The 17186-nt window shown below is 49.1% G+C and overlaps 1 pseudogene; it reads right to left on the reverse strand.

Annotated features, from left to right (window-relative positions):
• Positions 1 to 5949: 5949 nt before the first annotated feature.
• Positions 5950 to 6777, reverse strand: LOC137763905 (ADP-ribosylation factor-like protein 6-interacting protein 1 pseudogene; annotated as a pseudogene).
• Positions 6778 to 17186: the final 10409 nt, after the last annotated feature.

The following is a 17186-nucleotide window of genomic DNA, read 5'->3' on the forward strand; positions in this document are numbered from 1 at the left end:
ATCCGTCCCGGCCTTGAGAACCAACTACGAATTAGCCCCGTTTGCTTAAGTTGGTTTGAGTTGGTCTTCTGTCCCTTAGAACTGATGGTCCTCACTAACATTCATGTTGACAGTCACTTCCAAGGCCGTAACCCCAATGGACAGAGCAGGTGGTGCATCCAGGATCCAGACGCCAATCTGTCTCGCTCTGGACCTCGTGCTCTTTCCAGCACACACTGTCTCTTGTGTAATGACATCATGACAACCTCAGTGTGAATGCTTCATCATAGCCCTGCGAGGGTTTTCTAGATGAAGAACCCGAGGCTCGGAGCCAGACGACGCACAGTTGTGGGGCAGAGGTTGGGCTGCCCCCTGCACGGTGCCACCCACTGCCCCATGCTACACATAAGGCCAGCAGGAGGACCTCAGCAGGTGTGTGAGTGGCCGAGCGTGATGTGCAGTGACAGAGATCAGAACACCCACAAACCTGCCCCGAGTGATGGCACTGCCTGCGATCTACTTCCACTGAAATTCTCACTATCATCTTATTGGTGTGATGATAGTAACTTCAGCAACAACAATGGCACTGATGAGAAGAGGGGCCTCCGTGCCCTCTCCTGCTTACGTCACCTACCAGCCGCGTGCTGGGCCCTGGGCAGGGGATTCTTGGTCTCAGCCCGAAGCAGTTCTGCAAGGCGGGGCTTCATGCTGTCCTGCAGACGAGGGATGGAGTGTCAGAGGGATTGGTGGGAAGAGGTGGCGGGGAGAACCATGTTCCTCTGACCCAGTGCTCAGGGCAGTAGAAGGACCCACCACATCAGGGGCAGGGTAAAATCCTCTGCATTATCAAAGACATTTTCTTTTTTGATTACACAAGTGGTCAATGAATACTTTCCTGTGAAAATCCAAACAACGCAGAATGAAAGTCTGCATGCCTGAAATGGTCAACTACTTTTAAAGGTCGTCATGTATTCTTCCAGATACATTCCTAGCCATTTACATATGTGTGTATGTGGGTAGGTGATACGTAGGTAGATATATAGGTAAATGCATAGAATTTTTTTTTTCCGTCTTCACTGCGTCTCTTTATTTTATTTATTTATTTATTTTAACATCTGTATTGCAGTATAATTGCTTTACAATATTGTGTTAGTTTCTGCTGTATAACAAAGTGAATCAGCTATATGTATACATATATCCCCATATCTCCTCCCTCTTGCATCTCCCTCCCACCCCTCTAGGTGGTCACAAAGCACCGAGCTGATCTCCCTGTGCTATGTGACTGCTTCCCACTAGCTAATAGATTTGGTTTTATAAAGATGGGTTCCTCATGTTATTTTTATGTTCTACACTTGCCTTTTTTTTTTTTTAATAAAAAGACTGATTTCCATGCCAGTAAATATATTCTTTACTGGCAACTGCTGATTATGTAACCATTTCCCTAATGATGAATATATTGTATTTAGGTTGTTTCTTTTTTTTCATCATCAAAGCCACATTTTTTGGTTATACTTACTCTTTTTCTCTTTCAGGTGAACTCTAGGGTCAGCTCCTTAGTCCCGTGAACTGGAATATTTAGGTTTAAATGTATAGATTAATTGGGGGAGAACTGGCATCTTTATAATATTAAATTGCCTCTTCCAGAAAAATGATACAATTATTTTATTCAGATCCCCTTAAATTTTTCTTTAGGAAGGATTTTGTTGTTTTCTCGCACATATATTGTGGTAGAGTTTTCCTAGGCGTTGTACAGGTTTTGCTGCTTGTGTGAAAGGGCTGTTCTGTGACCTTGCAAATTGGCCACTGGTGTGTAGGAAGCCTATGGTGTTCATATGTTGACCTCATGTTATGTAAATGGATTGAAGATGGCCCCATATTGGCCCTGGGTTGCTTACTTCCTCACGGCGGCCTGGACCGTTAGCCCAAAGCCTGCTGGCCCCAAGCTCAAATTTTTACACATCCAGTTACTTTAAATATACGCCAAATAAGCATATTTTTGCCATTTGGTGCCTGCCTCCTTTGCACATGTGAAATCTGCCGGCAAACGGGGCCTGTGGAAGATTCCAGGTAGCTGCCGCTCTTCAGAGCCCTCTGGCCCAGAGACACCCCACATGGTGCCGAGCGGCATCAGTGATTCCCCTGGAGGTCCTGTGCCCTCCTCTCTCTCTGGCTGGTGGCCCTGGGCTGCAGTCTCTGGAAGGTTTCACACTGTGAGGGACTTCCCCCTCCCCCATCCAACCATGACAAAAGGCAGCCCAAATGATGGTCATCCCACTCTCCTGCCACCTTGAGGTCAGATCTTTTTCCTTGATCTGCCCTGAAATCCTCGAACTCACTACAAACTCACTACAACCTACTGAATTGTTATTTAAAGTTGTTTTCAGTTGATTAACGTTATTTTTCAAGTAACTGTATAGTCAGCTATGACTTCTCTATATCTTCCTTTCTGTTATTTACGTCTCATTTTGTTACCGGGGCCAGGCTTGTATTGCTTGCCGCAAGACAGGCCAATAGATGGAGTTGTTGGGACAAAGAATAGTGTGACTTTATTCAGAAGCCAGCTGACCGAGAAGATGGTGGGCTCGTGCTCCAAAGAACCATCTTCTCTGAATTAGAGTTCAAGCTCCTTTTATACTAAAAGAAGAGGGAGCAAAGTCAAACACTTCCTGGTTCCCGGCAGCCTCCAGAGGGGATGTGTTAATTTCTTCCCCCGGCAGTCATTCACAGGTGGGCCTGGTCAGGATGTTTCATGTGAGCTGAACAAAGGTATTTTAGCTTAATGCTCATTACCTGGGAAGCAGGGTTCCCAGAAATGGACAATTATGTGTGATTTAAGCTTATTGGCAACATCCCTTTAGTGATTAACTTGTAATAGAATACAAAAAGGTTCTTCCCTGGGGCTTCCCTGGTGGCGCAGTGGTTGAGAATCTGCCTGCCAATGCAGGGCACACGGGTTCGAGCCCTGGTCTGGGAAGATCCCACGTGCCGCGGAGCAACTGGGCCCGTGAGCCACAATTACTGAGCCTGCGCATCTGGAGCCTGTGCTCCGCAGCAAAGAGAGGCCGCGATAGTAAGAGGCCCGCGCACCGTGATGAAGAGTGGCCCCTGCTTGCCACAACTAGAGAAAGCCCTCGCATAGTAAACGAAGACCCAACACAGCCATAAAATAAAAAATAAATAAATAAATAAATTTAAAAAAATTAAAAAAAAAAAAAGAATCAGAAGAAACATTTAAAAAAAAAAAAAAAAAGTTCTTCCCTATTACAGAAGGAGGACCAGTGTTGGCGTCCCAGGAACAGAGGCATTTAACCTTTATTTTTAAGGTGGACATTCTTTACATCTGGTCAATGTGCCCTTTTCTTCAGTAATTAAACAGATGGACAATGTATGTTTGACAGGCTACAAACAGGCTGAGTTAGCATGAAATTCAAGGTGACTCATGGATAAGCCAGAATGACTTCCCCAGACCTCAACACGTGAACATTTTTCATCACTACCATGCGGCGGTGAGGGGGATTCTGTGCTCACGCCCCATGTCTAGGGGCAGGGGCTCCAGGAGCCCAGGGACAAGGGCCTGCCATCGGGCAGTGGCACCATCTGGGCCGTGTGGCCTCCCTGGTGTCTTTGCACAGTCTTCCCACCAGACCGGCTGCGGCCCCGCTGACTGCCTCGGGGCCACCAGGCGTGGCCTCTGGACCAGGTGGTTCCCCTGCGGGCACCCTCAGCCCTCCCGCCAGCACCCAGACTCAGGCCAGCCGGTGGGTGGCACTCAGGGGCAGGTGGGTGAAGGCGGTGGCCGGGCCTGTGGTTTGTGCAGCTGTGTTTGCTGCTCCCACCTCTGGGCACCTTGGCCTCTCCCTTGTCTCTGCTCGGTCACGCCTGTCACCACCCGCCCACCTGGTCCCTCCCAGGCCACAGAGGGGCCTCTGGTTTCTCTCACTCGCCTCGACGGCTATGATGCTCACTTCACACTGGGGGCTCCACACAGGGGCCCCTCCTGAGTGTGTGTGTGTATCTGTGTGTACCTCTGTGTGTCTGTGTGTCTTGTCTGTGTGCTTGTCTGTGTGTGTGTGTGTGTGTGTGTGTGTGCGTGTGTGTGTGTCCTGGCTCTGGTAGCCTTAATCCTGGTGTTCTCTTACTTTTCAAATATAACAGACGTCTGACTTCCCCTGTGATTTTTGCTGCCCATTATTCAACCCAGGATCCTTTACCTAACAGCACTCATGCTGGGCTTTTATCCCAACTGAATTCAATCTGTGCTCATTGTAAACTGATTGTGTGGAAATCCTCAAGTCCACCCCAAACCAGTCTGGAGTCACCCAGGTGGTTACCACTTTACCCCCACCTCCTTGAAGGATCAATGCTGAGTCAAGCTGTGCAGAGATGCCAGGAGGAGCGTCAGAGGTCAGTCCTCACATCCTTCCCTCCAGGGGACACGGTGAGTTTCCCAGAGTTTCAGATTAGAAATCCCTGGGGAGCTGTTTGGTTTCTACTAATTTATTAGACAATCAGGTAAGACCCAAGTGCACAGACCTAAAGATTTTTGACAGTTAAACATCTGGGATGAGCAATTCCACTCCTAGGTATTCACCCGAAAGAATTGAAAGCTGGGACTCAAAGAGATATTTGCACAGTCATGTTAATAACAGCGTTACTCCCAAGAGCCAAAAGGTGGAAACAGCCCAAATGTTCATGTTTGGCATGATAAATGTTCATGTTGGCAAATAAATGGCTAAACAAAATGTGTTATGTATATACAATGGAATTTTTTTTTTTTTTGGGATTCCAGCTTTTTTATTTTTCCCCTTTTACACAAAACAAAGTAGAAGAAATAATACAGGATTAAAACTGCAAAAGTAGTTAATTGGTAGAACACACATACCACAAAAATCTAGGAAGACAAGCTTATTTACAATGAGGAAACACATGTAAATTATGGTAGTTCGTATACGAAACATTAAAAAAGAAAAGTCAAACATATACTACATGGGTGCCACTGTTTACAGCAATATTGAAGGGGAGAAAACAACACTTATTTAGGAACAGATATACCACAAGGTCCAGGTTTTACAGCATCAGTGCAATAAATTCACAAAACTATGTTACAGCTAGTTAATCAGTTTAAGAATTGTTCCCAAATATGTCACATTTCCAGCCCTCAGAGGTTCATTCCTACAGATTTCAACTACTCCATCTATGGGGACCAAAAGCAGCCAGTGTTACCATAAAATGAGAATCTTGAGGCTTACCTTTAAAGGCTTATTCTGGTCTTGAAAAACTAGTAGGATTTTCTACTGAAATGAATCTTGACTAAACACAGGATGAGTTTTGTTCTTTATTGGCTGGTCTTGGAGTGAAGGTCATAGACATGATTGACTCTTAACCTATTATGTACTTTAGTTTCAGTTAGCTGAAAATCTGAAATTAAAATATGCTAAAAATCCTAAATACCATCTTGCGTAAGCCTGCTACTAAAAAGCCCTTAAGGATGTACTAACTTCAAGTTTAAGTGCACGGGGAACAAGCGTTCTAAGCCTGTCAGATTACCCATCTGGGAGGAAGGATCAATGTTTCCAACAAATCGCTACATTCTGCACAAGGGAGAAGCCAACAAATACTAGGCCATGGAATTACTTTCATTTTATTTCATGAGGATTCTTCTCCCACAGTATCGAAACAGAATGAGGAATGAATCTTAACTGGTCTCTTCATCAGAAGTGGTAAACTTGGTTTCTATATTCACGAAGCCAGACAGTTGTTTAAGCAGACCGTGGAAGCAGACCGTAGAACAAGCTTCCTGTAGCCACAGACCACGATCTTGTATCCAGCTAAAGCAAAGATCAACTTGAACAGTTCTCCCAAGCCACTGTTAACTGTACTAAAGGATGAAGTTCACCACTATATTATTTTAAAAGTAAGAGTTCAATTAACCTTGGGTGAGAAAAACCAAAACAAGTGGTAATGATGAATGAGTTGTCCATATAAGGCCAGCTGATGACAACACACCCTTGAAGACACTGGGCATAAAGCCTTACTTGGCAGGTGGGAATTTCTACTAACTAAGGGCAGAATGAGGGACAGCAAAGAGCTACATCTGTAACGTTTTAGTATCCAGACAGCATAACAGACACTGTCCCCAAGGACAACGTATACGCCATTAATCACACTGAATAAAGCAGATGCATTATTCATTTTTCTTTTCTCTTTGTTTGAGAAGCTTGTTTCTCTCTCTTTTGGCCATTCCAATGTACTCTGAAATGATCCCATGTTGGTTTAGTCCAGGAAGCAAGAGTAAGAAAGTCTTATTTTTCAGGTGGCTGAGAAAGAAGTTGTGGACTTGCTGTCCCACCCAAGCAACCGCAGCAAGAGAAATGATCATGGTCATGAAGTACGTTTTAGGCTTTTCTTCCTTTAGCGCAAAGAGGCATTTCCACCAGCCCACAGCTCTGCGTCGAGCTTTTACTAGATTGCTGCAAATTCCATGGAATCTCTGCCGTTGCTCAGTGGTCCATTTATTGGAGCCAAAAATTCTAGGTGCTAGAATGGGAACAAGGTAGTCAGCCAAGCACAGAAACATAACAAAACAGGAAACACCTGACAGAACGGATGGATCTAGATAGTAGATAGAAACACCAAAGAAACCACACCCATGATGGCAGGTGGAAACCAGGCTCTTTCCCATCGGAGGACTTTCTCTGCCATCAGCATCACTTCTCCCCATCCTTGCAGCTGCTCTTCCAGACTTGCAGTCTCTGCAGCCAGCAGGTTGGTGCTGCGATTATCTCCTTCCACCATTGTTCCCGAGGTGCCCCCTCAGCGAGTGCAAGACGCCCCCAAAACCCGGCCTTCCTCAGAGGCACTCACGACAACCCTAGCCTATGCAGTGGAATATTATTCAGCCTTGAAAAGGAAGAAAATTCTGACACATGCTACAACAGGGATGAAACTTGAAAACATTATGCTAAGTGAAATAAGCCAGACACAAAAGGACAAATACTGTATGATTCCACTTACAGGAAATATCCAGGATAGGCAAATCCATAGAGACAGAAATCAAATAGTGGTTCCCAGGGGCTGAGAGGGGAAAGAGAATGGAGAGTGATTATTTAACAGGGACAGAGTTTCTGTTTCGAAAAGTTCTGGAGATGGATGGTGGTGATGGTTACACAACAAAGTGAATGCACTTAATGCCACTGAACTGTGTACTTGAAAATGGTTAAAATGGAAAATTTTGTTATCTATATTTTACCACAATCAAAAACAATGAATAATGTAAGAAAAAGAAACCTAGGATGGGTTTGGAAAAATTTTACTAGACATGGGCATGGACATGCTTGGGAAAATCCTGGCAGAGTATCAGGAGGAATGGAAGCAAATTAAACCTCTTTGAGACCTCTTGCTTAGTCAATTTCAATTTCTTCTAAGTAGCAAAACATACAAGACCAACAACATAAAAGCTTTTCACAAAAACAGGATTGATAAATTTTATGGCCCATTTACATTGTAAATCTTCAATTAAGATGAGAAATAAACCAGCCTTGAACAGGTGTTATGAATTAAACTTTGTCTCCCCCCCGCCCCTCAAAATTTATATGTTGAAGTCTTAATCCCCAGTGATTCAGGATGTGACCTTATTTGGAAACAGGGTCTTTACAGAGTAATCAAGTTAAAATGAGGTCATCAGGGTGGGCTGTAATCCAATATGACTGGTGTTCTTATAAAAAGGGGAAATTTGGACACAGACACACAGGGAGATGTCATGTGAAGATGAAAGCAGAAATTGGGGTGATGCTTCTACAAGCCAAGGAACACCAAACATTGCCAGCAAACCCCCAGAAGCCGGGAGAGAGAGGCAGAGAACAGATTTCCCCTCAAACTTGGAAGGAACCACGCTGATGACACCTTGATCTTGGACTTCTGGCCTCCAGAACTGTGAAGCAATAAATTTCTATTGTTTAAGCCAACCAGTCTGTGATACTTTGTTATGGCAGCCCTGGGGAACTAATACAGGTGGCTTAAAACAACAGAAATTTTTTCTTCCCTCTGTGACTGTGCTCAAATTTCCCTCTTCTTAAAGGACACCAGTCAAATGGGATCAGGGCCCACCCCACTCCATCTTAACTAATTCGTCTGCAAAGACCTCATTCCCAAGTAAGGTCACATTGACGGGCACGGGGTAGGGGCAGGGTTAGGACTTCAACGTATCTTTAGAGGGGACACAATTCAACCCATGACAGTCTGCCCTCTGGCGGCCCAAAATTCACGTCCTTCCCACGTGCAAAATGCGTTCACACTATCACAGTATCCCCCCAAGTCTAAACCATTCCTGCATCAATTCTAAGTCCAAAATCTCATCTAAATACCATCAAGTCAAAGTCCCAAATCTGTGCTCCTCTCTGTGTCCCAGACCTGGCACGGAGGTGGTGCTCAGGGAATGGGTACCTCCACACCCATTTATTCACTCACTCACTGTTCACTGCACACCTTCTGTGGGCTGGTCCTGGGGATCCTGAGATAAGTCAGACAGAATCCCTGAGTCTGATGGGGAAAATTAACACATAAATACATAATCTGAATAAAATGTAATACTTGGCTTCTTCTATCACAATGCTTATCACACTGTTTTATAATTGTTTACCTGAAACAATCTAAAAAATGCACAAGATTGCATTTTGTAAAACAAAGCAAAATGGTTTCCACTGAATTTTTGTTTCTTCTTCCTGAGATTTTACATCTCTTAGAACTGAAAAGTGTTTTTCATTAGAAGCTTGTGGTTTGGGCACAAACTGAGCAAAAAAATTTTTTAAAGTATCTGTAGGATCTGTAATGATGTTACCTCTCATTCTTGATATTGGTAATTTATGTCGTCTTTTTATTTTTTCTTTTACTGATTAGTTTAACTAGAGGTTATAAATTTTATCAACCTTTTCAAAGAACCAACTTTTGATTTTCTCTATTGCTTTCTGTTTTCTATTTCAATTGATTTCTACTCTGATTTTTATTTTTATTATTATTCCTTTTCTTCTATTTATTTTGGGTTTCAGTTTTCCTATATTTCTGGTTTCTTACGGTAGAAGCTGAGGTCAATATTTCACTTTCCTTCCTTTCTTTAAAAGATTAAAAAACAGCTTTATTGAGATATAATTCACATACCATACAATTCACTCTTTTAAAGTATACGATTCAGTGGTTTTAGTATATTCATAGATACATATACAACCATTACCACAATTAGTTTTAGAACATTTTCATCACTGCAAAGAGAAACCCGTGCCCATTAGCTGTCATTCTGCATTTCCTCCTCTTCCCGCTCCCGGCAACTGATAATCTACTTTCTGTCTCTGTTAAGTTTCCTATTCTGGACATTTCCTAAAATGGAATCATATAATATGAAGTCTTTTGTGACTGGTTGCTTTCACTTAGCAGAATGTTTTAAAGGTTCATCTCTATTGTAGCATGTATCAGTATTGCATTCTTTTATTTAAAACAATTTTTTTAAAGCCCCTTTTTAAAAAAAAAAATGTTTATTTTATTTTATTATTATTTATTTATTTACTTTCGGCTGTACCCTGGGTCACGTGGGATCTTAGTTCCCCGACCAGGGATCGAACCCCTGCAGTGGAAGTGCAGAGTCTTACCCACTGGACCGCCAGGGAAGTCCCAGTATTGCATTCTTTTATATGGCTGAATAATATTCCAGAATATTCCAAACAAAAGGTGGAGGAAGGAGGAATTCGATCTCTGTGCTTGAGCTGAGACGTCCATCTTCTCCTGCCCTCAAGCACCCGCTCCTGGGTCTCCAGCTCTTGGATTCAGACCAGGACTTACACCTGACGCCTGCCTGTTTCTCAGGCCTTTGGACTTGGACTGAATTACACCATCGGCTTTCCTGGGTCTCCAGCTTGCAGACAGCAGACTGTGGGTCTTCTCAGCCTCCATAACCCCGTGAGCTGAGTCCTATGATAAACCTCCTCTTATATAAATCTCTCTCTATCCCTGGTTCTGTTTCTTTGCAGAACCTGACTAGCGCTAACTCAGACCTCTGCTTCTGGGCTCTGAGCCAGTGACAGGTGGCTGTCCTAGTACATGAAGCCTGGCAGCAGAGACCGAGCACACTTCTCTTGGCCTGATGAAGGATGCCTGCCCACACTGGGGAGGCCTGGGGCCCGCTGTCAGGAGACCCACTGGCCCGCAGATAGAAGCCACATTCTCCAAAATCAGCTTCCCCAGCAACAGAGGGAATATTTTGGTTTCCTATCTGCCATGTCATTTTCCTGACATCTTTTCTTGTTGAAAACATAGGAGAGGAGCCATTGGCTGGGCCCCTGGGAACATCTGATCACGTGGTTCCTTTTTGCCACCCACAGGTGGCTCCCTGCTGCCACCGGGATGAAGCTCACATCCCTAGGATGGCCGGCCTCAGCTCCCTGCGTGCCCCTCCAGACCCCATCAGCACACTGAACTGACGTCTTGCAGACCCTCTGGTCTCTAGAGCCTCAGCCTGGAGCACTCCTTCCTCTCCTCCTGAACACCCCACCCCAAGTTCCCTTTGCCTGGCTGATAGCTATCTTTTGACTCAGGTCCCAACCTGGCCGTCACCTCCTCCAGGAAGCCTTACCCAGATTGCCCAGGCTGCTTTAGGTTTCTCCTCTGTGTCTTCCTCCATCGGGGCCCTGGCCACACAGGGGTGTGTGCGTGTGTGGGCGTCTTTGCTCTTGTCTTGGCTGAGGCTGTGGGTTCAGCTTGACTCCTCTCAGGGCGTTGAGCTGAACAGAAGGAACTGTCTTTCCTCCCGTCCTTCTCCCATCACTGCCCCCTCCTGGTCCCTTCCTTCCTCCTCAGCTTCACCTGGTCCTCCTTCAATGTGTTGTTTCCCTCGCCTGCCGGGATAATGACAGACCTGCAAGCGGCCTCCTTCCGCGCCGCTGACACCCCCTCTCGGAGTCCAGCCTTCTCTCCGGGTCGCCCCCGCCTTCAGTTCCACACCAGCCTTGATTTACTGGGCGGGTCGGGCCGTTTGCCAGGTCCTGTCTAGCAGCAAGCGATTTGCTTCGAGGTGATAAATGTGGCTCAATGGGCAGGTGATAAATGTGGCCCAATGGGCCTCGGCCCAGCCGTGGTTCCCGGGTCAGTCCCGAGCCGCCTTGCTACTTCCACCCCGCCACTCCCAACTCTGCCAAGAGTTCAGCCCAGAGGGATGATTTAAATAAGCGGCCCCCAATTTTTCTTTGTTCCTGGAAATATCTTACACACACTATTTATGTTTTGAAAAATCCATGCAACAAGTGATGTTAAATGCACTCCTTAGCTGGAAAGGTGGACTTCCTTCTGCCGGTGCATTTCTATTTCTGCCAGCAGGGGAGGCATCTGGGCTGATGAATGTCCACCACGAGAATGACTGCAGGCGTTTGGAATTTGTCTTCAGAGAGCGGAGGGGGAGCAGGCGTTCTGGTTGCTTTGTGCAGCCGGGGAAGTATTATTTGTACCTCTGGGCTCATGAGGGTTTTGAGTGAACAACGTGACAATATGCCCTCAGAATGGCCCTCCCTGCAGGATCCCGAGCCTGGGCAGAGGACGTGGCCCTGTGTCATGAAGCCACCTCAGCAGGAACGCCTGTATGGCAGGAACAAAGCAAAACAAAACACAACACCTGATCATCCGGCAGAGAAAAGCAGCTAAGTGCCTCCTGCAGCTCTGAGAGGGAATATTCTGTATTCGATCACAACGCAGGTTATGATTTTCAAAAAGGCAACATACAGGGTAATGTATGTGGCAGAATTCTAACTTGCAGAAAATCGCGGAGTGCATGGAGGGCCTTTGTTTTGGGAGCTGCTTGGGGCTTGCAGCAGTGGGCTGCGTCTGTAAGCCCTGGGCCGGGCTGTGGCCTGTGTGCCGGCCTGACTTGGAGCTCCCGGTACCTGCTTCTCTTTGCCCGGTCCGCTTTGGGCTTCCGGGACCAACCGTTCACATACACCAGTGCCTGGGAACCGGCCCATCCCAGGGCCGACGCCTGTTCAACAAACACGACAGGTATCCGCCCTGCGCCGGGCACGGCTGCGGGTATCAGCGCTGGAGGAGGTGGTGAGATGCCCCGTTCCTGATCTAGAAGTGCCCCAGGTGAGACAGAAAAGCGATGTAGGGCTTCCCTGGTGGCGCAGTGGTTGGGAGTCTGCCTGCCAATGCAGGGGACACGGGTTCGAGCCCTGGTATGGGAGGATCCCACATGCCGCGGAGCAGCTAGGCCCGTGAGCCACAACTACTGAGCCTGTGCATCTGGAGCCTGTGCTCCGCAACGGGAGAGGCCGCGATAATGAGAGGCCCACGCACCGTGATGAAGTGTGGCCCACACTCGCCGCAACTAGAGAAAGCCCTCGCACAGAAACGAAGACCCAACACAGCCATAAATAAATAAACAAATAAATAAATAAATAAAATTAAAAAAAAAAAAAAAAAGAAAAGCGATGTATAAGTCAGAACCCTTCCCTAGGACCTCCTCTGCGGAGTCACCTGCCACGTGCAGTGCCAGCCCTTTTTGCAGGTTCATCCCCCCACCCTGGCCCCCGGACTACAAGCTCCTTGAGGCCAAGGACTCTGTCTTGCGCCCTGTGTATCCCTAACATCCAGCACGGGGCCGGGCACCTGGAAGGTATAGGTGCATGAGTGTCAAGTTGAGCTAACTTAATAAAAGCTGGCGTCCACGCAGTCAGGGGCGGGACGCAGTGGGCTGCCTGCTCCAGCCAGTGCAGGCTTCCCCTGGCTGCGTGCGTGCCCAGTGGAGGTGCTGAAAAGTCTTGAGGAAACAGCAGGGAGGGGAGCTGGAGCCGGGGCCGCCCTGCTCCCCTTCTCTGCACTCTCGGTGACCCGGATGGGTTCCTGCCCCTCGCTGCCACGGTAGGGTGCACCCCGGGCTCCGTTACCTGCAGGACCTTCTCTGGGGATGTCCGGGGCAGGGCGAGGGCGTGAGTGTTGGAGTTTGACGGACTCAAGTTTTAGCCCACCTCCACCCCTCCCTGGCTAGTAATTCCCCACCGCCCAGCGTCCACTTCTTCCCCTAGAAACACAGGGGAAGCAGCACCAGCCCCACAGGATGCTGTGCAGGTTCAGGGAGATGAAAGATCTCAGCACTGCACGGGGCTCAGAGCAGGTGCTCGAGACAGAACAGCAGTCAGTGTTATTGATATTGGCCCTGAAGGGCAGTGTGGGGTGAAGACGTGGCCACATGCTCCAGAAATGTGCACCCCCTGAGAAGCCCAGGAGCTGGCCTCTGATCCGGACCCTGCAGCTAGCCTCTCTGGGGAGGCAGTAGCGGGAGAGAAGGCTGGCTTGGTTAGTTTATTTGAAACAGGCTCTGTCCCTTCCTAGCTGTGTGGCCTTGGACAAATTGCTTAATCACTCTGAGCCTCAGTATGCTTATCTGTAAGCGGGCGTGATCTTGAGGTTAGATAGAGGAGGGTGGATGGTGGGCAGTGATGTGTGAGGGACACTGCTCCCCGTGGTAGAGGGAGATGGGGCTTTTCTAAAGGCTGGGTCCCTTCTTTGGAAAGTTCACTTCCCCGATCTTCCCAGGGCTGAGGCTGAGTGGCCCCCAGAAAGTGAGAACGTTGGGCTTTCTGCCTCGGTAGTCACTGGGTCTGGGGAGGCCCTTAGCAGGTCAGTTAGGAATGAGTTTAGCTGCAAGTCTGAAAACCTGACCAGCAGGGACTTGAACATATAGGAGTTTATGTTCCTCCTGTAAGGAACAGAACAAGGAGTCTGGAGGGAGTGGCCCCTGGCATGATTTCGGCTGCTGCATCATGCTGCCAGGGATGAGGCTGCTGTGTCTCCAGACATCACATCCACATCCCAGGCAGGAAGATGGAGGACAGCAAGACCTTTTCCCGCCATGGTCTTTGCTTTTGGGGTCAAGAAGGGAGGCTCCTCCATCAGAGTCCCCTTATAGCTCATTGGTCACCACTGGGTCATACATGCCCAGCCTTTCAGCAGTCGCAGGCCGGAGGAATGTGATGCCAGGACTGGTGTGGACCAATCGGGACTCACCCCTTTCTTGGGGGGAACCTGCCTTTTCTGAGATCCTGAAGGCTCCAGGTGCTGCCTGCAGCCTGGTGGTGTGCGGGTCGGAGATAGGGTGGTGGCCGGGGCGGTGAGGCAGTGCAAAGTCTGGGCACATGTGGCCTTACCCAGGCAGGAGCCGCCCCTGTCCCTTGTAAAGATGGAGAAAAGAGGACAGGTGACACAGTCCCGTGTGCAAGGTCACACCTGGTGGGGACTTGCCCCAAGCCACCACTGTCCCCTCCTGATCACGTTTCCCTGGCAGATGCTGGAGCCGAGACTCTGGCAGGGAGTGTCCCCCGCGAGAAGTTACTTAGGCAGGGTTACATCCAGCTGGGTGCCTGGGAGCCATCTCCATTGGAGGCATCCCTGGCTTGCACGCCTCCAGCGACGGGGAGCTCTCCACCAGCCCAGGCCAGGCGGCTCTGGCCAGGTACTGTGAGAACAGGGAGAGCCTCTCAGTCCCTGGGGAGGCCGGAAAACAAACAGACAATGGAAACTCAGCCAGGAAAGTTTTATGCGCCATCTGCACTCCGGCCATGGTGTCTAGAGGAAGAGCCTATAAAAATGCAGCCTTCTAGCCAGGCCCAGGGGTCAGGGGGTGGACTCGTCCAGCCCCTGGCTTTCAAGTTGCTAAGCAGATCTCTGCAGCCCTCCCCCCAGCCTCAGGTTCGCCCTTGTGCCCATGGCTGTGAGAGATGAACCAGATCCAAGTGGGTCTTCGGATGTCTCCCTCTGTGTCTCTCTGTCTCTGCGTCTCGCCCCTCTTCTCTCCCCTCTCTCATTAAAGCTAAAAGAGTACTTAACAAAAAACACCTTGAGAATTTCCAGAGCCAGCACGGAGCTGCCAAGAAAACTGCAGACTCTGGAAAACAAAGAGTTGGCAATGATCCTTTGGCCCGACCAAGGAGGGTCTGAAGAAAGATTCACCCTCAACCTCCCTCCAAACTCCCCACCAGAGACAGAACCCCGTCCCCAGGAGGGTCCAAAGTAGGGGCACCAAGGCTGATCTCAGTGGGGTTCCTGTGTGCAGAGGCTGGTGGGCGTCCCCCAGGTGGATGAGAAAGGGGATACTGCTCTGTTGGGGGGAGAATATGAACACCAGAGGAGACTGTCATCTTTTCCAGACCCTGGGCCAGCGTGTGTGCTGGTCTGCAAGGTCTGGTTGAAGAGCAGAAACGGCCTCTGGTGGGGAGGAGAGCAGCGGCCACAGGATGCAGGATTGCAATGGACCAGTTGCAGAGCCTTGGCTGCTCACGGTGAAGCCAGGAGCCCTGGGCCCTGTGGGTCCTGCAGGCTGGGAGGAGTCACCTCCCTCCCCGCCTCCTCGGTGGCTAAGGGCGCCTGCCCTGGAGTGGGACGCCGCTGTGAGCCCGTCCTCCTCTGCCACTCGCTCCCTGAGCCTTGCGTCTGCATCTCCAACCTGGCTCATGGTTCCCGGCTCGGCTGAGTTTTGCTGCCGTAACAAACGGCTCCCCAATCCCAGGGGCTTGAAGCAAAGGCTTGTTTCCTGCTCAAATCCCATGCCCCTCAGGGGCCAGATGAGGGCCCTGCAAGACGTCTTTCTCATCCCTTGTCTGAGGCTGGGGTCCTCAAAAGCCGTCCTTGAGATAAAGCTTTGCATGCAAGCAGCTTACCTGGGAGATGACAGCAGGAAGTGCCAGTAGGGGAAGGCGAGAGGGAGGGAAGGAGCCATACGAGGCTGCTTTATTTGGGGCAGACGACCCCTGTGGACAACGGGCTCAATCCCACGGGGCCCTGGGAGAAGGTATAGAACCGCCCCACCCAAAGGCAAGGTTACCTCGTCGAGGGCAAGGAAGCTGCGGGTAGTCTTGTCCATCATGGGCCCCGGAGGTGGGTTGCCCAGCACTTTCACCCGCCTGCAGAGAAACCCAGGCCAAGCATCCAGAGACAGAGCCGGGGTCCTGGAAGGAAGCCCAAGCACCAGTGACGCCGAGGATGGGCACCAACCCCGTCTGCTCCGCTCCGGAACCCAGGCCGACTGGGAGCCTGCTCCCTGAAGAGCTGCCAGTGATTCTGCAGGACAAGGGGATGAGATGCCCTGTACTGGTGCTGAAGCTTCCGCCAGAGGTGATGGGGGCTACTGGTGCTCATACTTTATTGGCTGAAGACTGGGACCTGCCCCCGAGTTCTCCTGGATGGGGATGATAGCCCTCACCTGGGGGTGGGGGGAGGCTCCTATCAAGCGTGATGGCAAGCAAGTAAGCATGTAGCTTAAGGGACTATGCCACGTAGGCGCTAGGAAAATGTGAATTTCTTTATTTTGCATTAAGTCAGCAAACCTTTCTGAGCCCCTCTGGGGGACCAAGCATGGAGCTGGTGCCAAGCCCTGCCCTCGATGAGCTCGGACTGGCGAGGACAGCTATGTTGGCACATCATCGCAGTGCTGGGGGAAAGCTGGGTCTGGGGTCTGTACCCTGGAATCCCGCAGGGTAGAGTCACGATAAACATCCTAGAGGGGGGATGTTGGGGAGGGGCTTTGAAGGAGGGTTAAGAGCTCTTCCGGTGGAGAAGACGCCTAAACAAAAAAGTCATCCTTCCTCAGGAAGTAAAATGCATCACAACTCATGGATGCCTAGAACTTTGCAGTTCACAACAGTATTTCTTATATGTAATTTCATTTATATGTCGAAGTGATTCTTTGTGGTAAATATTATTATCCCCATTTTATGGATGAGTAAAACTGAGGCTCAAGGTTAAGTCAATTTCCCAGGGTGACGCCATTACAGGGTGACTCAGGATTTGAGCCTGGGTCTCGTGTTCTATGACAAGTATCTCCTAGAGGGGTGTCTCTGCCCCTCAGTAAATGTTTGACTTTGCACAGGTCACTTTTCTCTTCTCAGTTCCTCATCTGCAAATGGGGACAGGCCCCCAGGGTTGTGCATCTCAAAATGAGAAGGTGAGCCTGGACCAGAAGGCCCTCTGCTGACATCCCAGGCTGCTGTGGGCATGCCTGATTTTGCTCGGCTGCCCTAACAAAGTACCACAGACTGGGGGGCTCAGACAGCACAGGCTTATTTCTCACAGTTCTGGAGACAACAAGTCCAAGATCAGGGTGCCAGCATGGTCGGGCTCCTGGTGGGTTTCTCTTCCTGACCTGAGGATGGCCACCTCCTTCCTGTGTCCTCACAAGAGAG

The sequence above is a fragment of the Eschrichtius robustus genome, chromosome 4 (genome assembly GCF_028021215.1).
Source record: "Eschrichtius robustus isolate mEscRob2 chromosome 4, mEscRob2.pri, whole genome shotgun sequence".
Lineage (NCBI taxonomy): Eukaryota > Metazoa > Chordata > Mammalia > Artiodactyla > Eschrichtiidae > Eschrichtius > Eschrichtius robustus.